We start from the raw sequence: 20,355 nt of genomic DNA, 5'->3' as shown, positions 1-20,355 counted from the left end.
AATCAACAAGTTAATAGGCAGAGCAGGTGAGACAAATTAACTAATAATGGGCAAACAAGGAGGTGGGGTATGACGCAGGACTGAGAAACACGAGACAAAACAGAAACAAAACAAAGCCATGTGCTCTCACAAAACAAACACCCGAATAGCACAAGCGCATATTGCCAAGTCAATAAGGCAACATGCGCTAATGCCTACTGAAAGACAGGGCGAGAGAATGCATGGCAACGCCAACAAAGCAATGGCATGAACTCTCACACTAGACAAAGCCTGAGAGTACATCGTGAGGCAAACACCATGCGATGAACGCAACAGGCAACAAAATGAGACAAGACACCTGTGCGAGAGTTCGGCCACAAATAAAACTGACATCTAAGACAGAAGTGACCAAACCCCAGCACAACGTGAAGACGGCTCACAACCCGGACGCGTAGCGCAAAGCGAGCACAACACGAAGCGCGCCTGCACAAACAACTGACATGAGTGCATGCTGCCAAGATGACATAAGAGCAATGCACTCATGCCAATAAAATACAAGACATGGAGCAGGAGTGTCCTGATCCTGACATCTGAACCAAAACTGAACCAGACAGGAGAGTCAGGATCCAGACACCATGCATCCGAACATGAAACACAAGACCGACCGAACAGCGCACAGCAGGGAAACCACAAACAGAAGCTGTGCGCTCACACAGAGACAGAAAACGAAACACAACACAGACACAGAACACGAGTGTCCGGATCCTGTCTCAACAAAAACACAGACTATCAAAGTGACAGGATCCTCAGTACCTATACTTCTGTTGTGCTTTGTCCAGCTTTCAAGATTGCGTCCATCCTCTGCAAGGAGCTCTATAGGTTCTGTGTGGCCGACTCTCATTCAGGCACTGTTGAGGTTTATTGAGGCGCACTTACTGCCCCCTGCTGAAGGGAGTTGTATCTAATGAAGGCTGTTGCTAGGTAGGACGCTTCCTCTGTAGGCAGTGGTATACTGAGCATCCTCAACTTAGAATTAGCTTTGTTTAAACGAGATGGCCTTCACAAGACAAATGAAAACAAAAGGTATTATGGTTGCTATGACAGCACGCCTCGCTCTAAACCTGCACGAGCACTCTGAGTGAGAAGGGACTCTTAGGTAAACTTTAAGAGAATTATAATGATGTAGAGAGAAAAGACAATTGATTTTGAAGCTGTACTTTTATTTTACTATATAATACTTTATTTTCCATTATGTGTTATTATTATTTTACATATTATTTTCACAAATTGTTCTGATGGTAGGAAAATATGAATTTTTTACGCAATTTATGTATGGGTCAGGGGTATGATGAATTGTGTTTTTTTTATATATATATATATATATATAATTAGTTGCACAAAATTAACGCAATAAATCGACAGCCCTAACATACAGTATGCACAGTACTGTATATACAGTATATATATATATATATATATATATATATATATATATATATATATATATATATATATATATATACACACACACACACACACACTACCGGTCAAAAGTTTTGAAACACTTACTCATTCTTTGTTATAATTTTTTTTTTTTTTTCACATTTTAGAATAATAGTAAAGTCATCAAAACTATGGAATAACATAAAAGGAATTATGTTGTGACTAAACAAAATCCAAAATAAATCAAAACTGTGTTATATTTTAGCATCTTTAGAGTAGTCACCCTTTGCCTAGAATTGCAGACATGTACTCTTGACATTTTCTCAACCAACTTCTTGAGGTATCACCCTGGGATGGTTTTTAAACAGTATTCAAGAAGTTTCCATCTAAATTGGGCACATAGTCTGTTCTAATCCTCGATTCTGATTGGTTGGAATGCATGCAGTTCAAACCACTGAATGCACAGGTAGTTCCGGTCAGTTTTAATCACCATTTGATATTAATGTGCTGTTTGTAACCATAGCAACATAACATTACAGAGCAAGCAGTGATCTATAGCAACTGAAAACATTTCCTAAACACTTTCAACAGCATAACTAATATAATGGAATTCAGCTTGTTTTGCACGGAGGGTGAGAGAAGGAAATCAGGACCTATTAAATGCTGGCAAGGTGATTTAAACTGTAACGTGTTGTGTATGTAGGGTGACCAGATTCCTGCTTGTGGAAAACGGGACTGCCCCTTTCCAGCAAAAATGAAATTGAAGTATCCTTACATAGGCGCAGATCAATGCGAAGTAGAGGGTGCATCCGCATCTGTAACTGTTGTCACGTACTTTTCGCTGAAAACAATTTTTCTCAGTGTGCACTTGTCTTTCAAGAGTTTATCATAAAATGCAGAGCAGTCCAAAATTAAGACGTATGAAAAGCATTGCCTTCATGACTGTTACACTGAGTCGAGATTTATCCGGTGTCCATGTTGCGTTCATTAATGAGAACACATGCTCCGCGGATGCAGATGTCCCAGACAGTCATACAACAAAGTCCACAACCTTGGCTAAGACTCCGAAGTTGATGGTCTAGCTCTCCAGCTCACGAAAAACATCTGTCCATCTCTCAGACATGGCTGTCTTGTTCATGTTCAACTCAGTGATACGATGAGTGACAATGTTTATCACGCAAGCCCACACATCAAAGAGCGTGGTTTCGTCAATCAAACTGAGAACGGGGATTCTGGAGTAGAAGTGTTCGAGGCTGCTCTGAATGTCTTTCCACTCTGGGATGTCTCTCAATAAGGCCCACTCAAGTTTTTCTGTGTTCTCCAATGAGCGGCTCCAATTTTGGAGGTAATTCACCGATGCTGAATAAAGGTTTCTCTCTGCACAAAAGAAATCATCCACTCGCATGCATCCAGCTTCAACCAGGGCATCCAACTACTTTTTAATGTCAGAGGGTATGAATGATTCCTCCAGCCTGGCCTGCAAGACTTTTCTCATGTTATGAATGTGCAAAGACAGAAAAAGTCCTTCACTTGCATGCACCTTGTCAGATTCTGAACTTTGCTTCACAAATAAATCACTAACACTTGGTGTGGCACACTTACTTTTAGCAGCATCCACATGCTTTTTTGTATGAACATGCTGCACGAAGTCGGTGCTGCCTCCATGGGCGATGGAAAAGTGAGCTCCACAAATCTCACACCTCATTTTACTAGGCTCTGTTTGTGACTCCATTTTTAGAAATGAAAACTCTTTTTGAAGATCCTGATTAAATGTACATGCATGCTTCCTTGACATTTTTCCAGCCACAATTTCATCTGTGTGCTCTTTCAAACTGACTCTTCAATCAGTTCACTAACTGGACATCTATTGATAGGGGATTGTGATTGGATAGTTTAATCCAATCATGTACTTCAAATAACATGGTGTTATTTTATTGGTTTTACAAACTGTATCCTTGGCTACCTTTAATTAGAATACTCACGTGACTGAGAATGCTGCATAGGTGATAGAGAAAATTTAGGAGAGAGGAAATATGGGACAAAACACAATTTTTTCAGAATAAGTCAGGACACTAGAAAAAGTGCTTAAATATGGGACTGTCCTGGGAAAAACAGGACGTCTGGCCACCCTTTGTGTATTTTGCTGTGCTGAAGTGCCACTAGAGCCCCCCCCCACCCCAAAGCCCTCACACATCTCTCACTCAAATGCTGAAGGAGAAACACTGTTTGTTTGCAAAATGCAGGCAGCATTTTGAGGTGAAGTGCTACTGTGCAAGGACAAATTGCAATTTAATTCTTAACCCAGTCAATCGTTCAGCCTTGATGGATACCATACTGATGTCTCAGAGGTTAAATCTACAGGTTCCAGAGTGTTTTGAATGGTTTTCTCCTTATCATACAGTAAGTTCTACTTGTACTGTCACTGCCACATTTGTAACGTAGGTTTTTCCATATTAAGTGACAATGAATACAAATTAAAGAATACATTTTATCTGGAGTGCCAACCCCTCTACATTCTGTGGATATTATTATTTCTGGATTGTGTATTTAAATTCACAGTTTTGACCATGTATAAGCGGAATAATCCACGGCTAGGTGTCGTGTGGTTCTTCGCCTCCATGTCGTCTTCACCTAGCCATGGATTATCCCTTACATATATATATATACACACTACCAGTCAAAAGTTTTGAAACACTTACTCATTCTTTATTATATTTTTTTTCTTCTTCACATTTTAGAATAATAGTAAAGTCATCAAAACTATGGAATAACATAAATGGAACTATGGGAATTATGTTGTGACTAAACAAAATCCAAAAAAAAAATCAAAACTGTGTTATATTTTATCTTCAAAGTAGTCACCCTTTGTCTAGAATTTGCAGACATGTACTCTTGACATTTTCTCAACCAACTTCTTGAGGTATCACCCTGGGATGCTTTTTAAACAGTACTGAAGGAGTTCCCATCTATGTTGGGCACTTATTGGCTGCTTTTCTTTATTATTTGGTCCAAGTCATCAATTTCAAAAACATTTTTTTATTTTTATTACATTTTAGTTTTATAATGGAATAAATTAATATGGTGGCACAATTATATTTTTGTCTACTAAACTAATTTCAAACATTTAAGCATACGCCTTCAGATCAAAAGATTTTTAAGATCATGAGAAACATTTCAGTCAAGTGTTTTAAAACTTTTGACCGGTAGTGTATATATATATATATATATATATATATATATATATATATATATATATATATAATTTTAACAGATTAATAACATGACATGCTTATTGATTAATTTAATTACTAATTAATCACAATTAATAGCATATGAATGAATGAATGAATGAACGTTACATTTATATAGTGCTCTTCTGACACTACACTCAAAGAACTTTACACAGTGAACAGGGGACTCTCCTCAAACACCACCAGTGTGCAGCATCCACCTGGATGATGCAACGGCAGCCATAGTGCGCAGTACGCACACCACACACCAGCTATTGGTGGAGAGGAGAGAGTGGAGTGATAGAGCCAATTAGTGGATGGGGATTATTAGGAGGCCATGACTGATAAGGGCCAATGAGGGGAATTTGGCCAGGACACCGGGGTTATACCCCTACTCTTTTCGAGAAGTATCCTGGTATTTTTAATGACTACAGAGAGTCAGGACCTCGGTTTAACGTCTCATCCGAAGGACGGATGAAAATATGTCAATATTTGCTGCGAAAGGCCCCCAAATGAAGATAAATTCAATATAAATAATAAATAATAATTCAAATATTTATAAATAAAATATATAATAAATATAATAATTCAGATTTTAATGAAAATATATTGCATTACTGTAGCAGATGAGTAAAGCACTGAATAGACAATACAAAAAGTGGCTTTATAAGTCTATTTCTTGTTTGGTTTACTGCACATCATTGAAGATAAGCCTATAGTCCACAGCAATCCATTTTGCATTAAGTTGGTCTATCTGTCAAGTTCTATTTTTAATTGTGGGTTTATGCATCAGATGGATGCTTTTGGAGCATCTCACTGGTATTCAGTAGCTTGGTTTTAATTAATGTATTTTTATGCGCATTTTGGGATATTGCAAAAAAAAAAAAAAAAAAAAATGCTGGATGAAAACACCAAGATGCAAATAAAGTCTCTAAAATGCACATAAAAAATGTATATTTTCACTTAAGGTGGATACATTTTATTCGATAAGAAGAAATGCGCATAAACTTTGATGGAAACACATTTACCGAATAAACTCCTATTGAATTTATCAGGAATACAAGATGCACATCAAAAAAAGTAATGTGACTGAATCATTTGTTCATAACTTGACTAATCAGTGGGCCAATCATCGCATCTGAAATGTTGCTCTGATCATCCTGAAATAACGGTGTCCTGAAAATCCAAAGCTGCAAAGAGTTTGCAGAGCAAATAGGTTGAATACAAACTTAATCTGTGCCAAAGATCAGGTTTATTGACACTTTAAAAAAATATCTTATAGATCTGCACGATAAAGTCATAAGGATGGAGGAACGCACACACATAGTGCTTCCAGAACTGTTTGGCGCACTGTAACTCCGAGACATGAGTCAAGTTCTCTTACAGTTTTGTCTGCACATTCAAAACCACAAGTATTTTATTCTTTTGAACACATGGGATGGAATCATGGCCTTATTTGCATGTAGATATTATGTTTTTTCGCATAAATTAAATTCACAACTTGGATGGAAACAAAGCACATGTCATAAACGCATAACTTTGACAATTGCATCTGCATTCTTTTGTGCTTCATCTAGCTGTCATGAACGTGTGCTCTGACATCCTGATCAGCTCTCATTCTGTGGATGCGCTGCTTGTCAGGTTTGTTGAGGCGCAATGACTGCCCCTGCTGACACGGCTCGTAAAACATAAAGCTACATGTACTTCGAGCATGAATTGCTCCTATGGTAAGAAAATACGTACTTTTATTACAGAATTTACATACGGGTCTAGGGGCATTATTAATTGTTAATTTTTTTACTCTTTTTTTAAATAATTAACAGCACTTAATGAAAGGAACATTCTAGGTTCAATACAAGTTAAACTCAGTTGACATAATTTGTGGAATGATATTGATACCACAAAAAATGATTTTGACTCCCTCCTTTTCTTTAAAAAAAAGCAAAAATCTGGGTTACAGTGAGGCACTTACAATGGAAGTGAATGGGGCCAATTTTTGAACATTAAAACACTCACTGTTTCAAAAGTATAGCCACAAGACATAAACAATATGTGTGTTAACATGATTTTAGTGTGATAAAATCGCTTACGAACCTTTTCTGTGTAAAGGTATAGCTAATTTTATAACTTGGATGCCATGACCATGTAATGTCAACAAACCCTAAAAACATTACTGTAAAAATTACAATTTAAAAAACTTCACAGCTCAAATAATGCATGAGCTTTAACAGAATAATTAATGTAAGTGCTTTTATAAAATTATAAGCTTCACATTTCTGCCCTTAAACCCTCCAAAAATTGGCCCCATTGACTTCCATTGTAAGTGCCTCATCTTAACCTCGATTTTTGCTTTATTTAAAGAAAAGGAGTGACGAGTCAAAATTAATTGTTGTTAGCATCATAATGTCACAAATGCTGTTGACTGAACTTAACTTGTATAGAACCTGGAATATTTCTTTAACACATTAAATCCACAGCATTAATACAGTTTATATTGTCATGGCTAAAGGGGTACTCAGGGCCGTAGCTAGTGGGGTGAAAGGTGGTAACGATTCTAGGGGCCCACAGGTCCGGGGGACCCACAACAAATTCTAAACAGTAGTTTTAAATAGGAATGGGCCCAGAGCAATATGGAGTCAGGGAGCCCAGAATACCTAGCTATGGTCCTGGGGGATCTCAATAAAAAACTGAACATGATAGCAGCAATAAAACATCAATCTATATCTGCTAATATTGCAGTAAATACCTGTAGATTGTAAACAGCATCACTGACCTACTGACACCATCTATTGAACTAATGTCCAGTAATACAGCTATGAGCAGGGTATGACTTTGAGGAACAGTTGTAGAGGAGCTAACAATATTAATCTCAGGTAGTGATGAGTGAGGCTTTCAGCTTGGCTAAGACACAAAGCCATTAATAACAGCCTATCAGCTGCTCTCGTTTTCTCTCTAACCACAAAGTGGCTTCTACAGCTACTGAATTACATCATCAAAATAGCAAATAAGACTGGCAGTGGCGAGGGAAACAATACGCAGAGATGCGGGATTTGTGATAATCATCATTCACTCTGTCCCTTTGCCTGTAGGCACTTGTAGATGACAACTGCATGTGTAATAGTGACATGCTAGTTTCACCAAATTTGTAAAAGACAGCTTATCAAAACCATGCATAAAAAGAGACTGCTATACATATACTGATGTTGATACATGTGAGATTTCAAATAAATGTGAAGTTCTGACTATGTGGTTTCAAGTGAAGTCTGTATTTAATTTTTAATTATGAATAAATGTTTGGAGAACAGCTTGGTGAACAGCTGAATTGTTTTAGCAACAGGTGAGACTGCAAAGACCAATGAATGCAACCCGTTTCCAGGGACAACACAAAACTACACAAATTACAGTGTGAAGATGCAACAGATGTTATTTCCATCGCACAGTGTGGCTTCTTTTATATGAAATGACTTCAAAAACATTTCTGCAACAGAGAGGGAGTGACTGCCCAATACAGTCTGCCCAAATTTAACCTAGTTTTCTTCCTTTTCTAGACTGCATCAAACAAATGAATGTATTCTTTAAAAAGATCTTTCTGTGAAAAAGTGTATTCTTTCTTAAGTTCTGTCCTCATTTGGCATTTTCTCCAGGAACTTCATAGACCTACTATTAAAGTCCATTTTAACATCCTATTAGGGAACTAGAGGGGCTATTAGAGTGCTTTTACTGACAAACAAAATGCTTTAGCCATTAATGGAGAGACTTATAAACAACCATATAATTACTACTACATAATAAAATGTTGAGTTTGTTAAAATAAGTTGTTAAAACTCTTTTTGTTGACCAAAAAATGTGTCTACCAAGATTTTTTATTTTTTTTTAATTGTGTTGTTCAGTGCAGATGTGTTGTAATTAGAGTGGGCATGTCTTTGTCCTTAAGCCTAAAGTCATAGGCACTCATTAGGATAACGAATGGCAGCTTTTGTAAGAGGTCTCAAGGAACTGAATTCTTCCAACACCTACATGACTTGATCACAAATAAGTCTCTTCATGTTTCCTTCCTGCGCTCAAGGATATTTTAAACTATGTTTTATTTTATTTTTATTTATTTTTTTCATAAACTAACATATGCTTTTATGGGCACTTATGGTAACAAATACCTTAAAGGTGAAGTGTGAGATTTATACGCCACTGGTGTTACCAAACAGAATTGCAAAATGGAATTCCAACAGGTTTGCCAACACACTCTCATGGCGTAATCATCAGGATTCGTATGACTTTTCTAAATTTGGCTAATTCATATGGTATCGTGTGACTGCACTTGTTTGAATTCCTACAACTTTCACTACAGCCAATGATGTCGATGGACATCTTTTCCATCTAATACGCCACAATTACTTGCTTCTGTCACACACAACAGCTTCCTATCATGTTTACACACTCTACTGTTTGGTTAAGTTTAGATAAGGAGTTTGGGTAAGGGCATAATATTAATAAGTATGTCCTTAACGCCTTGTGCGCAGAACTCGCGCTTCCGCACTAGACATCCAGGAATTTGCACGTGACGAAGTCGTACAAGTTTATGCGAACAACATCGTGCGAGACCATACGAAAATGCCAACTCGTAAATTATGTGAGATCAGGTTGGGTTTCGTGAGATCAGGTTGGGTTTGCCAACAATCCCACCATCTGCCATTGGTGGATAAACAGACCAAGTCCAGCCCCAAGCTCATGCCACTGGTTGAGCCAATGTTCCTATGTTGGGTTACTCAAACAAGCAATAGCCTGATAGCTTGATGTTTACACTATTCCGAGAAATCAACAAACGAATGTCATGCCTCCACATATTAAACTTGCACAGGAGAAAGACACACTTCACTCTAAAGTTAGATGTTACTTTAGTTGTTATTTTTCTGCATACAGAGTTCCTGTGATCATTTTAAATACCATTTTGTTTTTGACAAAACAAGACAGTTACACTTTTTCTTGGCTGAATGTTCCGCAATATGACTTACACATGTTGCTTGTACTTATAACTGTGGTGATGAATGACTTCATTTCACAGCTTCAATATTATTAGAGGTCCACAGATTTTTTACTTCAAAAGTGTCAGATGCTGCATTTAATCCCAGATTCACCTCACATGCCATGCAGAATGTTTTTGCGCCTGTCGTGTATGAGGAAGAGAGTCCTTGGCTGAATTTTTATCATGTATTCTTATTAAATCTGAAGAAGCAATACGAAAGAACTCTTCTGAGCATTGTGAAAGTGAGGGACATTCCTTGACTTTTCTTGACTTACTGTGATACCTCGGCCTTCTCATATTGCATGCATATTTCAGATGAATAATTCAAGTGAAATTAAAAACCAAAGGTTCACATTAAAAATGCAAAACCATATTATAAGTAGCATTTCCAGAGGAAGTGGTTAGGCTCGAAGATGGTATGATATCAGGGAGCACCACTGAGCATAGTGAAGTTTGACATTATGAAAAATAAAAGACAGGTGGTAATAAAATATCATAACACTTCAAAAAAACAGCAAACAGGTAACATTTCCCCCCATTACAGCCACCTTTTGGTCACTTTCAACGTTTGTGATCATGTTACATTGTAACTACATTGTAACTACATAAATAAGTGCATAATATTACAAATAACCAATATATAGGGGAGAACAGGGCAAGTTGTCAGACAGGGAAGTTGTCAGAAAGGCTATATCTGAGAAACTACATGTTTTAAAAAACAAAATGTGTACAAATTACACAAATGTTTCTTGATTCTTTCAAATGGTTTTAGATACCGACTTTAAACACCTTTTAAATTAGAATGATTTTTTTAAATTGTATCATCCAAAGGAAAACTTTAAATCATGTTACTTTTGCTATAGCTATTGGGTAAACAAGTGAACATTAGCGTACATTCTGGCAAAGAGAAGCTGCGTTATGGAAGTAGATCTTAAAGGTATAGGTGTAGTTCACCCAAAAACAAAAATTCAGTCATTGTTTATTCACCCCTGTGTTGTTATAACCCCATTAGGGTTGCCAAGGTTTTACTCGGTACAAGGGATAACACCGGTGTGAAATTTTATAAGGGGGAAACATTATGAATGGAACTTCCTTTATCAATACAATAGCCAAACGAATAGAATAGCCTTAAATAAAGAATAGTTGCCAAATGAAGAGTTTGCTACCCATGATAAAAGAACCTAAATAATGCATTGAAAGCCAGATGTTTTTTTACCAATGTATTAAATTACACAGGCAGCAAAGTACGCATACTGACACAAGACGTTAAATTTCAGGTAGCGAATATAATGCATGGTGGGTAACTGTAAGACATCTCGGATTCAGAATGGCACAAGAAATGCTGTTAGACGCACAGACACACACTTGAAGAAACACAATTTATTCTATTTTTAAGAACGGATGATAGAAAAGCCGTTTATGCGCATGTCTTAAGCGCTGTTTGTTTGGAGGCGTGCAGTCTCGTGGAACACATGTATGTAAAGGGTTCTCACTCTTTCTTTGTTTCAGTCTTCCGAAAAAAATTTGCAAGAATAGTATCGTCTATGAGAATGCTGCAAATGACCTCAGACATCTCAGCTCAGGAGGTGCTTTGAGTTCAGTTCCCTTTATTTCACAGAGCAGTTTGTTGTGAGTGCAACTCTGCAGGGTCACTTTATATATAGCCTATAAATCTGTGATTAAATCATAAAATAATACAAAAACATATTCACCTCGAACAATGATTTATATTTCAGTGATTATTATCATCATTGTAATGATTATTTTTACATTTATAATTGTTTTTATATCTTAATTAGTAATTTTCCGCTGTTGTCATAGACGGATACTTGCTTGATGGTAAATTAAAAGGTGATAATATATGATTTTTTTTTTTTTTTTTTTTTTTTTTTTACCATTTCGTTATTTTAATTGCTTTTTTGTTTCATTTGAAGTGCAATTTGAATTTAGAAATGTCTTTGGTTAAAGTTTTTCATTTTTTAAATAAATGAATTTAATTTTCAATGCTAAATCACTTAAGCAAGAATATTCACTGAATCCTCAGGGTTGCTGATTTAATTGGATATTGTGTATATATATATATATATATATATATATATATATATATATATATATATATATATATATATATATATATATATATTTAATAAAAATATCATGAACATATTTCTTGCATATCACCCAGTCCTAGGAGGGAACAAAACAAATTCATTCACACACATTCAAACACTGTAAAAAATAAAAAGGCAACCAGCTCCAAAGCATTTTTGAGTTTACTCAACTTCAGGCAAATTAGTTTTACCAACTTAACAATTCAATTGAAACGTAAGTTCCATGAGCTTAATACAATAAGTTCAGCGAACTCAAAAATATCAATGATTATTAAGTTCAATAAACTTGCATTTTTAAGTATAGCTGAACCATAATTTTCAATATTGTTAGATCATATTTCGACATAAGATCATGTAGAGACCAAATATTTGGTCCAACTTAAAAGATGATGTAGGTTACAAGTACTTCAACTTTTAGAAGTTGAGTCAACTTTATAAATAAAGAAACTTCATCAAAGCAAACACTAATCAACCTGATGGTGATGAAACAAAACACAACTTTTTACAGCAAAGCAAAATTAAAAACACATAACATAACTCTATTAGCCATAAACATCTATTTATTCAAAACAGAAGGAGGGAGGGTCAGTGATCAAACTGAGCTTGCTCAAAAGTCTGCATGTTCTACCTTCACCACCAAACTTGACATTGTATGTCCTCAATGTTAAAGTTGCTCAGATATGGCATAAAAGTTGACTTTATTAATTATTTTAAGTAAACTCACTTTTTTTTTTCATTAGATAGTTCAGCTTATCTGACAAAATTGAAGTTGTATTTTTTACAGTCATTACCCTTCCAAAGCAGCTAAACTGGGTCCTGGGATGAAAGGTAATAAAACACCAACATTAAACCTGCAACAACCCACAATATGTGATGTATTTGCCTGGACAACGAAATACCCGACCGGTAGCCCATGATGGAGAGAATGCATGGATGAAGTAGGTGTGTTGCCAAAGAGATGCTGCCCTTCACAGCTGTTGAAAAGCCATCTTTCAAAAAGTTGAACAACACACATTTTAATTGCACTTATTTTTTTTCAGTTTCATTTTAATTTGTATAAATAAATAAAGTTCAAAGCTTGAAATGAAGCTGCCTTGCATTATTTTGTAGGCTATTACTTAACGAAAATTACCCCATAATACCACTTAGTGTCCAATCAGCAGTAATACCGGTGTTAGTCGGTTTGAACGTGAACACCGCACCGGTGCGAAAATTATGATATCGTGGCATGTCTAAACCCCATATGACTTACTTTTATTTTTCTTAACACAAAGGGAGAAATTGTAAAAAAATATAATGCTCAGTGATGTCATATAATGGCAGTTTATCGTGACTACCTCTTCAATCTTCAAAAGAATGCAAATGTTTAATTCAGAAGTCATGACTTTTCTTAAAGCATACGATAAGTTTGGTGAGAAACAAACCAAAATCTAAGGTATTACTTAGTAAAACTGTAGACCGACCATTGCTGTCCTGAGCTCATTCATGAGACTGCACAAGAGCAACAGTTCACGCATCCCCCTCGCGACATGGGGAGCTCAAGCGAAAAATTATGTTTATCTAAAACCAGATTTGCCACAGTGAAACTAAAGAACAGAACACAGCTGCATACAAACCAGAGAACTGAACTTAGAAAACATGCCTGATGAATTTGTAGTTGGAGAATCATTCGTTTAAAATGGAGTACTCAATCAAACTGAAAGATAGAGTAGGTGGGAATGTCTGTCACCTCTTCTCCATTCTGAACCAGTGTGTGTGTAACAGAGATCTCAGCAAAAACATTTGGTAGGTGTAACATTCTCAGACAAAATCAAGCAGGTTTTACCCGGCTCATGAGATGCTGGCTTCAATATAATGTTTTGAGAAAGATTTTGGACCGGCCAGTTCACAGCGGACGGGGTTAATGCTGAAAATAGAAAACAAGTGATTGACAGAATTTACCGTCGCTCGTCATGGCTGCGGTTAGGACAAAAACTCTGACAAACATAGAAAAGACACCTTTAATAAAGGATACCTTAAATTGCATGTTGTTTTCTGTCAGGTTAGGACACAGTGGGACTGTGGCTTCCTCAGCCTCTTCAATCGGTAGTTTGATTTCGAAGTACTCCATTTCAAACAAAAAAGGTTGAGCATAGAAATGCATCTATTTCAGATGCATCTACCCTTCAGACATGTTTAGTAAGTTTGGTTCTCTGATTTGTGTGCAGCTGTGTTGTGTTGTCTTCTATTGTAAGTATCACTGGGGCGGACATGCTTAACTGTTGCACTCGTGCATTCTTAAGCATTTGCATAGGACAGCAACAGTCGGTCAATAGTTTCACTAATACATTTGATTTTGGATTGTTTCTGTCCAAACCTTATCGTATGCTTTCATAACAATCATGAGTCTCATGGAATAATTTATTAGACTTTAGAATTAAGCCTGATTTATTATATGGAAGAAGCCAAACTTTTTTCTCCTGGACGAACTGAAGCACCCAAGGTGAATGAAGCCGGCGTTTATCCTACACGTCGTTTTAAAATTAGTTTGTTTCGGGTAATGTCACGTGTTTAATGTACTATTCCAGCCACAAAAGTAATGCCAGTAATGCAGGTTTTTCTCTCTGTGGAATGCCGGTTTTATCGCTGTATCACTTCATTTAACTTGTCACGAAGCCCCTTCCACTTTTACAAAAATCCAGTCTCTCTTCACTCATATGTCATGGCGACACTGTCTTTGTAGAGTTTGTGTTGCAAATCATGTAAAAAAGTATTCTTCTGCACAATCTCTGAGATACAGACTTCAAAGTTATCCACTTTAACAACAGTAACCTAGGTAACAACTCCTCAGCTGGCACGCGCAATTATAAATAAAAAATATCATGTCCAAACCACAACAACGATTAGTTTTAACCAATCATCATTGCTCTTCAATCAGCTGTGTTCTCCCAGTTCAAGAATTTCAGAGATGTGAGCAAACAGGAGAAATATCATCAAACGAACACAGTGGCAGAACATAAACACCACTGCATTTCGACATCATTTGTAGGCAAACTAAGCCTGTTCGCCCAAGTAAGTATAAATTACTCTTTACACTTTAGCATTTTTTTTTTTAAGCTTGAAGGGTCACCATAAACTGCAATTGTAAACACAAAATTTCATATGGGCTTATAACAACACAGGGGTAAGTAAACAATGACTGAACTGTCATTTTTGGGTGAACAATCCCTTTAACTGAAACATTAAACTACACTGATTTTTTATTTTTTTTTAACCTAAATATGTGCTTCATGCAGTAACATCTAAAATAACTTTTTGTTTCAAGTCAAAAATATTATTTAACATCACTGAATCATATGCCAACAAAACAAATTTTGAAGGTTAGATTAACAAGAAATGCATGCTCCTTAAGGTAACAGCTGCAGGTTACCACTTTTTATAGTGGATAGTTTTCATAAATGTATCATCTGTGTTTTAAATGTAATATATTTACACAATATGGAATATCTATTAGCCAAACCAATGCTTTGATATTTTTGTATGTTACCTCTTACGTTTTTTCTGTTTCTGCTTCATAATTGTTTTACTGTTCAAATTTAGCTGAAAAGCACGTAATAGACTGATTAATGACAGGTTCAATTGTGACAACTTACCCCATGTACTCCATATAATGTGAAAACCTTCACCACTATCGAACTGTTTTTTTTTTTCTTTGTTTGTTTTTTTTTTTTTTCTGGGCAATACTGATGGAAAGTTCAATGGCTTTTTTCTTTTTCTTTTTTGTGACCATGAATTTAAGACATGTGCCTCTACAGAAATTGACTTTCAGAAATAAGCCTATTTTGAGAAATATTCACTGGAATAAAAAGTCTAACATCTAGCCCCAGACTTCCCTCTAATTAATATGATGCTAATTACTTTGTGGAGTTCCATATAAATACACTTACAATCACCAGTTACTGTATTACTTGTTCTTACTAATAATTAAGTTATTATCATTACTTTCGTATTACAAGCAATCTGTGTAGCATAGACATTGTAATGTAAAGTGTCAACCGCTTATTCGTTGTGAATGTCAAGCTCTCTCCAGGGGTTTCCCTGACAGACCAGTAGAGCACCTGTGCGTTTCTGCAGGAGATGCGCAGTTCAGCGAAGCTCTACCTGAACTTCACTGCTGCAGAGACCCAAAGCCCAGAGCTCCTTACATTCATATCTTTTAAACACCAACAATACATCACAACACACTCATTTTCAACGCTAAACCAACAGAGCTGATGGGTGAACTAATATTTGACCTGCTGATAAAAGCATCTGCAACAGGGCTCCATTATAATGCAGCGCATAAAACATGTTACAGGATGAATGAAAGGCGCAAGGCTCAACAATAAGCAGGCAGAATAATAATAATAATAATAAAAATCTTTTATTTTTTTTTATTTTTTATTTTTTTTTTTTTTTATGAAAACATCATGTTAAAATGTGTACTTCACCTGAAGAACGTGTCTTTACCTCCCTTCAGATGTACGTATTTCTTCAGTTTGTGCTCCACATGCAGTGGACGCGAAATGCTGACATCGCAGTCACTGAGATTTCGGAAAAAACATTTCGGCCAAGTCTGTGCGTCCAGAGACAGAGCGAGAGAGATAGAGAAAAGCGCCGGTTTCGCCCTTTCTCCTTCTGTTCTTCACCCCCAGATATATTCCAGCACGTCTCCCTCGCAAGGTGTGTACAAACCGCTCCTGTGTCACGCATTCACAGCTCTAGAGAGAAAGAGACAGACGTTGTTTGTGGCCAGATTTACATTCAGTGTGTCAAGCCAGCAGCACTGTTTCCAGCAAATCAGCAGAGAGAGAGAGAGAGAGAGAGAGAGAGAGAGAGAGAGAGAGAGAGAGAGAGAGAGAGAGAGAGGAGAGCGCAGATTTTTAGCGAAAGACCTGGGAAGGCAGACTTTATTAACAACAGCGCCACCATCTGATTCAATTATTTGGTGCGACCAGCCCTTACAATCTATCCTTAAAGTGCAGTGGCAGTAGTACCATGGCACTTTGATATACTGTTTAGAATAGTACTGAATGATTTCCACATTAATGTTAAAAAAAACATGGAAGTACCATGATACTTATAAAATAAATGCCATTAAACAATAAAACACACACACACACACACACACACACACACACACACACACACACACACACACACACACATATGTTGGTGCAGCTATCATTATGAGGACTCTCCATAGACATAATGATTTTTATACTGTACGAACTATAGATTCTATCCCATAACCCTACCCCTAAACCTAACCCTCACAAAAAACTTTCTGCATTTTTATATTTTCAAAATAACATCGTTTAGTATGTTTTTTAAGCGATTTACATTATGGGGACACTAGAAATGTCCTCATAAACCACATTTATAGTATAATACCCTTGTAATTTCCAGTTTGTAACCTAAAAAAAGTCCTCATAAACCACTTAAACCTGCACATACACACACACACACACACACACACACACACACACACACACACACACACACACACACATACACATACACACACACACACACACACACACACACACACACACACACATACACACAAGTACCTTGTTAGGTAGGCCTACTTTTTTGGTAGCCTACTTTACAGTTGAAAAAAAAAAAAAAAAAAGGGTAAAAGTTGACAGTTGCTGTCTTACATATATTGCTGAATTCTTGATTCTGATTGGTTGACAAATGTTCCAGGTGTTCCTAGATACATTTTCTAGTTTCAGGTTTCAGATTTGCAACACGCTTATTACAAAGTTTCAAATGAATGAAACTTCAAAGAGCCATGCAGCACACTACAGCAAAAGAATCAGAAAACACAAAGACACTGCTCAACCAAAATAGAAAAAGGATTAAATTAATTAAAAAAGGATACAAATGAAAACAATTAGATTTATTTATTTATTTATTTAATAAATTAGTTTTAATATCAATGGAAAGCACTGCAATTTCAGCAGATGGGGGATGATGGGATGACTGCTCATCTGCAAATACTGTAATTATCAGGGCTGGGTATTGATACGGATTTCCCGATCCACAAGCTCTTGATTAGATTTTGATTTCAATTCGATATGGATTCTTATGGGTATATTTCAGTACTTTATGAAAATATTAATCTTATTAAATATATTTTATTAGTTTTACATTATTTTGGTCACATTTTAGCTTTTTAAAAATGAACAAATCCATTTATTTCATCAATAAAATATGAAATGATACTGCATATATTATATTTTGTTACTTGTTTATTGTTTACATATATAATTTGTACCATTTACAAGTATTTACAATGATTTGTTGAACACGTGCTGGAAACCAATACTGTCTCTTTAAGAAAACCGGCTGCTCTGTAAAGAGAGCCTGTAAATGAGCGCACATTAACGAGAGATAATTGAATGTTTCTTTTTTCGTTGTTATTTTATCAACAACTGAGTGTAAAGAACAGATATTAAAAGAGACATTATCAAAGACTTGCGTGGATCACGTCTTTGGACACGGAACGAGTCAAATCAAACTTTTACTTTCAACATGGTGCTAAACTTTATCACCACTATATTACACAATCACTGGTAAGTGAAATCTGAACATTTACCTGCCAGTGGCTAAGAACAGACATTTTAGTCGCATAGCATGAAATTTGGTTGCAAATGTGAGTAGGGTTGCTACCCATCCTGTAAAATACAGGATCGTCCCATTTTTAAAGATAATATGGTATACGATAATACGAATTAATATGGGACGGAATTTATCCCGTATTTAAGCTGGTCTGATAGCGTCATAGTGAAATTGTTCAAGATCGTTTATTTAACCTTGATATTCTTTGTAAATTTAGCCTAAGGTGGATAAGGGACCATCTGAAAAGTCCACACATTATGCAAAAACTGTGGAGGGTGATGTAAGGGATCATCTGAAAACGTCAGCCAGAAAATGAGAGCCTGGCACCTCTGTCATGTGTTTCAGCCTATGCTTTGAAATAGATTACATGTCTGAGTGTGCTTAAATTGACCTCGAAGACTGATCAGTCCCAGTCAGAGATAAATGATGTAACTCTGTGGGTGCCTCGAGCACAAGTGCTGTTGGACTTGGTGTCAAGAGTGTCATTAGGAGGTCTGTGAGAGTGAATTTTTTCTGTCAGCTTTTATCTTGTTTGCTTTTGTCTGATTTTAGCCTCCCCATGGTTACACACCTTCAGCAGGGTTTAACGAGCTTTACCAGCAGACTTTATTCTGGTCTCAGCAACCTATCAACTTCACCTCAGCACTGACACAAACTTATAATTCCAGAAGGAAAGTGACTTGAATTTAGCCTTCAGTACTTTCTGTACTGCAAAAGAGCATTTTCTTAACTAATATTTTTGTCCTTTTTCCCAGTAAAAAAATATCTGAACACATTTAAAACAAGACATATTTTCTTCATAAGAACATTTTTGTAATACAATATGACCTGTTTTCAGATATATCTGATTGAAATTTAGTTTCTTACCCTACTGGCAAGTTTTTTTTTTTTCTTCTTCTTCTTGTTTTAAGCATACTGTTACACTAAATTGTTTTTTCCCCTTGCTTTTAGCATTTACCTCACATAATTTAGTGAGGTTTATGCTTAAAACAAGAAAAAAGCAGAATGCCGATTCGATTTGCTTCTAAATTAATCTTGTTTGAAGGATGTTTGGATATTTTTTACAGAAAAACAAAACAGTGTGCGTTCTTTTGCGCAAGAATCAATAACTTATAAAAAGCAGCCATGGCAACCCACAGGCCTGAAAAACCCTCATGTTCATCTACAAAACAAAACAAAATCACCACATTTTATTAACACTTCCCAGACCATCCACATCACCCCATTATAATTGTTGTTGGAAATAAATCTCAGAACAAGACTAGGAGATTAGATGATCTTTGTAAAGGTCGAACGTCACTCCTCAGGGTGTTGTGAAGCAGTCAATCCCAGACACAAGTAAAATACTTGTAAAATAAACTCTCTTTATTAAAGCCAGAGCTGTGTTCTTCTCCACTGCCATTAAACACACATTAATCATGCTCACTTCAGCCCAGGATACTTTAACACAGCCCAGTCATCATTAATAATGCTCCATCCAGTCCCGCGTTGACATTTCCTTTAATTATCTCAGTAATTTATTCATGTACTGTATCAGTGGCGCTTGTTGTGCGAAGCTGCCTGCAAGGAATATTTTACTTAACTCTCTTCAAGACACAGGATTAACTATGCTAATGAGGAAGCTGGGAGGCATGACTGCTATTTGTGTGTGCGAAGCCGGGAAGCCATTAGGCCCCGGATTCGCACGTGCCAATGGAAACAGGTTGGAGTTTGTTAGTGCATCGGAATTTTTGAGTGTTATATTTGTGTGACTGGGAGGTCATTTTAGTTATGTATTTAGTGTATCAGTTCAGGCTTGGTTATACCCTGCCTTTGCTCGGTGGAAGCAATGGTGACTTCCTGAACTGAATTCAATCACTATTTTGCTTTGGAAAAAAAAAGGAAATGAGGAAAAATTCGCAATAATAATAATAATAAAGAACTAAAT

General features: G+C 36.3%; 1 protein-coding gene across 1 annotated transcript in view; it reads right to left on the bottom strand.

Annotated features, from left to right (window-relative positions):
* Window positions 1-16,538, bottom strand: part of LOC127418709 (contactin-3-like) — a 140,285-nt gene extending 123,747 nt beyond the window's left edge. The window contains exon 1 of the mRNA XM_051659412.1: window positions 16,253-16,538. The gene's annotated coding sequence lies outside the window, so the exon portion shown is untranslated. The remainder of the gene's footprint in view (window positions 1-16,252) is intronic.
* Window positions 16,539-20,355: the final 3,817 nt, after the last annotated feature.

Source organism: Myxocyprinus asiaticus, chromosome 28, assembly GCF_019703515.2.
Source record: "Myxocyprinus asiaticus isolate MX2 ecotype Aquarium Trade chromosome 28, UBuf_Myxa_2, whole genome shotgun sequence".
In the NCBI taxonomy this organism is placed as follows: Eukaryota; Metazoa; Chordata; class Actinopteri; order Cypriniformes; family Catostomidae; genus Myxocyprinus; species Myxocyprinus asiaticus.
The sequence above is the reverse complement of the archived record's forward strand: the minus strand, read 5'-3'. Positions and strand labels throughout refer to the sequence as shown.